Source organism: Leptidea sinapis, chromosome 17 (assembly GCF_905404315.1).
Source record: "Leptidea sinapis chromosome 17, ilLepSina1.1, whole genome shotgun sequence".
Lineage (NCBI taxonomy): Eukaryota > Metazoa > Arthropoda > Insecta > Lepidoptera > Pieridae > Leptidea > Leptidea sinapis.
Genome location: NC_066281.1, coordinates 11164428 through 11169398, shown reverse-complemented (window position 1 = coordinate 11169398; position 4971 = coordinate 11164428).

Genomic DNA, 4971 nt, shown 5'->3' with positions numbered 1-4971 from the left:
AAATCAGACGGTTAACTGACATAGATACGGCGAGATTACTATACTTTAGTTATTTTCATAGTATTATGTCCTATGGTATATTGTTATGGGGCAGTGCGGCCGATATTAATACGATCTTTGTGCTGCAGAAGAGGGCTATTCGCGCGATTTATAACCTAGGTCTTAAAGAATCATTAAGAGAAAAATTTAAAGAAATAAACATTTTGACTGTTTCTTCTCAATACATTTTTGATAATGTTTTGTATGTTCATAAGCACATTGAGGAATTTTCTAGAAACTGTGACATTCATAATGTTAACACGAGGAACAAACATAAACTTGTTATGCCTACTACTCGGTTGGGTCGAGTTAGTAAGTCTTTTTTTGTTGGGCGATGTATATGCTTCTACAATATGATCCCAGAAAATGTACAAAACAAATGTTTTACGAAATTTAAAAGAATTGTTAAAAAACGTTTGTGTGGGAAAGGTTATTATAGCATAAACGATTTTCTTAATGACACCACGGACTGGGATTAAAGCGAACACCCTCAGGCTCTTTAAAAAAATTTCAATTATTTATGTAAATGTTACGTAACATGATATTTATAGTGCTTTTATTATTTGCGGTTCGAAGTTATGTAAACGTATTTAAAACGCAGCACCCACATTCTTAACTAAAATGTGTAAAATAACTGAACATTTCACAAAAAATACCGACTTCGAACATTCTTTAAAACAAATTAACTTAAAATAAAAAAGTATTCTTAACAAGATTTTTAAGTTGTTGGTAATTAATTAGACACAATTAAGACCGTTATATTTCGTATTTGTGTGTCGAAATTTAATTTTTTTATTTCGGTAGCTATATCTGTTGCTATATAATTCAGTCTCGGATGATCTTTGCGTTATTGTGGGAAGAAATATATTTATTAATTGACGTACCATAAACAAATAGAATCCCAATCAGCTATGAAAAGGTCGCCAAAAAATATTCGATCGTCTTTTAATATACCCATATATTTTTATTTTTTCAAATGGAAATAAGGGACGAGACGAAAAATTATTTAAATATTTTTAAAATCTTATATAAATTTAATATATTTATTTAAATTATAATAGTTTAAGAATAGATGTTTTTTAACAAGTAGGTATTATTAAATTTTGGAAACTGATTACCAAAAAAAAGTTTGCGATACATTTCGAAATAAACTAATTATAAGATAAAAATATAAATTTATAAAATTTACTTATTATTATTATTATGATTTGGGGATTAAAAATGCACTTAAATCCTAGGATCTATTGTGCCCCCTGCTTGCGCCAGCGCGCCTACCCTCAACTCAAAAGTTAAGGAAGAGAATCGAGGCTACTAACTAGGAAACGTGTTACTGTGCCGAGATTTAAATAATATCCTCGAGACTTATTACATTTAAAAGGCGTAGGATCCTCAGAGGGTCTAAGCAGCCTGATTCTGGCAATAGCTTCACATTCCAGAAGGAGGTGTATGTGGTCTTCAGCGGCTTCGCAGCAGAATCTGCACCGGTTTGATTCACTGAGACTCAGTCTGGCTAGGTCCCCATTTAGCTTGCAATGGCTGGATAGGAACCCCGTGAGAGCTCTCAGTTTTCTCCTGTCCAAGCTTATGCATGCAAAAATTACTTATACAGAAAACATTAAAACATTCATTCAAATTAACAAATTATTTCGTGGCAGATGCTCGCACGCAAACACGAGACAAGAACATTTTGTTTTGGCAACTGAAATGTAATTATTTAGCTACACAAGTTAGTTATAAAGTTTTTTAATAGGAATACTTACCTGAAATACAACACTCCATCTTTTTAAAGTTTGGATATGCTGTTATTTGAACAGTTTTTCACTGAAAACATTTGTGATTGCGTGGCGTTGTATTCCAAGCTTGGTCGAAACACAACTGAATGAAAACTCTGCCTAATAGACGCGTAGCAAAAGGTTTGCTTCAGCCAATTTTTGAGCTTGATTTTGAGTGTTGTTAATAATTGTACGTCAATGCATTTATTGCCTAATTTTGCGGAAAAGTTAGTCAAACTCGGTGCAATGAAGTTACGACTTTAATACTCAATTTCCGTCGGTGGCGGAATAGGAAGTTCAAATTCAAATATTTTTAATAAAAATAGGATTTAAAATCACTTACTGAACGTCAAAAACTACCACCCATTCAAAAGAGACTGCCTCAGACCTGACAAGAATGGGCGCAAGAAACTTAGCGGTTTTTTTTTAAATATAAAATATGGATTACAATGTGATATCGTACAATAAACATTTATAATTAAAGAGCCTGAGGGTGTTAGCTTTATTCCCAGTCCGTGGTGTCATTAAGAAAATCGTTTATGCTATAGTAACCTTTCCCACACAAACCTTTTTTTACAATTCTTTTAAATTTCGTAACACATTTGTGTTGTACATTTTCTGGGATCATATTGTAGAAGCATATACATCGCCCAACAAAAGAAGCACCGTTAACTATCATCACGGAGAATATCCTCGCCCACTTTATAAGGTTGGCAACGCTCTTGTAATTCCTGTGGTGTTACAAGTGAGTATGGGTTGAGGTGATCACTTACCATCAGGTGACACGTATTCATTCATTCATTCATCATCAACCGGAAGACGTTCACTGCTGGACAAAGGCCTCCCCCAAAGATCTCCACGGCGATCGGTCCTGCGCTGCCCTCATCAAACATATTCTGGCGATCTTGACCAGTTTCTAGTCGTTTTTTTAGAAGTAGTGTTTTTTCGGTAATAAACTTAGTATATACTAGGTTATAGTTGAACTTACAACACAATAATGCGCGATAAATTTTTACTTTCAATATATGCGTTAGCATAGCAAACTAGTTTAATAATCAAAGTACTAAGAAACTATTGCGAAGCGTGGCTAACTGTTTACGACTTGTCTATCAAAACCGGTAACTTCAGTTAAAGAACTTATTGCGAAAGTTTTACCTAGCACTATATCCATAATACACAAATAAAATTTTAAAACCAAAATTTTATGAACGATGCCGGATTCGAACCCACGACCTCCGGCGTTCCGTGCCGGTGCTCTAACCAACTGAGCTAACCGTTCGAGTACCGACTCGTTATAAAATTCTGTTTGCTTTGTTCAACTCTCAGGTTGTGGCCTCATCTACAGGATGTACTTTACAGTTGATAACCCGCTAAACCCCAATATTTGCATATTAGGAAATTGACTTGAGATGTCGCTCTTGTAAATCTAAACAAATTCAAATTCAAATTCAAAAACACTTTATTCATGTATGTCACAAAAATGACACTTATGAATGTCAAAAAAAAATATATAAATATTGTTTCTTATTGAATTTACCGCTACTTCGTAAAAATATGTTATGTTTGAAACAATATGTTATGTTAACATAATAAATAAATTGAACAAATTAACAAGCAACAAATTTAATAATATTTCACACATTAAGACATATTATTTGTTTGAAGACAAATATTTATAAAATACGTTCGACTGCCAACAAACTACCTACTATAGTTTGGCAGAATTACTATGTATGTATCGCAATGTAATTTTGTTTCTGAAATAAATGGGAAAAAAAATCCGGGTTGCACTCCGGGAGTGCCGGGCAGAAGGGAAAGCTTGAACATTAACGTTGTGTGTTTTTTAATATTTTGGAATGGTTAGGGAATAATTTCGCACGATTTTAAGGATAAATAAGATTGTATAATCATCATAATATAAAGAATATATTTTATAAATAAATCACAATTCGAATCACAGACAGGTCTATTAACTATATATACTACACACATAAAACAATTTGAATTAGTTAAAAGGTGTCCTCCTGTTTCCATTAATTGATTTCTGGTATTGAATACTAACTTGTTGAGTTCATTAATAATATTTATCGTCAAAAATATGATTTTTAAAATATTTTGTATGCTGTCCGTACAAAACATGTTGTAAAACACATAAATTACTACTCGGGGCGAATATATAACAAAAAGTGGGTCAAAACAAGAATAAAATAATAAATTATTCATTATTCTTCTTTTCGAGACGAAACAGGAATAATATCTGGGGCGAAACAAGAATTTTTTGTGTGGGGCGAAACTTTGCGGGGCGAAACAGGAACAAATCTTGCATTATTTATCAGTATAAAAGTATAAGCATTTATGTGGCTAATTACAACATTCATTTATTGCGCTATCATACACAAAAATGACGATTTATATTTCATAAAAAAATAATCTCTATCTCTATATTTTACATTCAAAAGTTTATTTGATTGGAGAGTTCCTGTGCAGCGCAGGAAATAGGTCACAGACTCAGTTTATCAGTGACACAGTCTTGTCTCACTATGCAGCAGCACACACAGTTTTCAGTTTTCAGTTTTTCCATATTTTGATAGGATTGTACTTTTTGCACTCCGATATTTCGTGTTTTTTTTTCAAGACAAAGGAGAACAGACGAGTATAAAATATATTATTTATAGAATTAATCTTTTTTTCTAAAAGCGCATATTACATAGCAATAAAAACATACAACAATATTCCAAAAGTAATAAAAATACACACCTACGAGTAGCATACTACGATCGAAAACTACACGATGGTCTTTGAAATAAACTGTTTTACAGAATAAATGACTAGTTCATAGATGAAAATGTCTAATTTAATAGTGTTTGTTACTAAACTCCTTCGAAATGGCGTAACCGATTTGTATGAAATTTTGTGTGAATATCGGGTAGGTTTGAGAATCGGCTATTTTTCATACCCCTGAATGATAACCGACCCCTGAATATATTTTTTAATGGTTTAGCGTTAAAAATACATACAACTTCAACTTTTCACCCTTCTCCAGTCAACCCCTGTATTTTAATCACCATTTTTATATTATGTGCTATTGATAGGGTTTAAGTCGGTGCTTGGGTTGCTTGGTTCTAGGCGAAGCTATCCCGCTCAAAGTCACGCGTGGCGA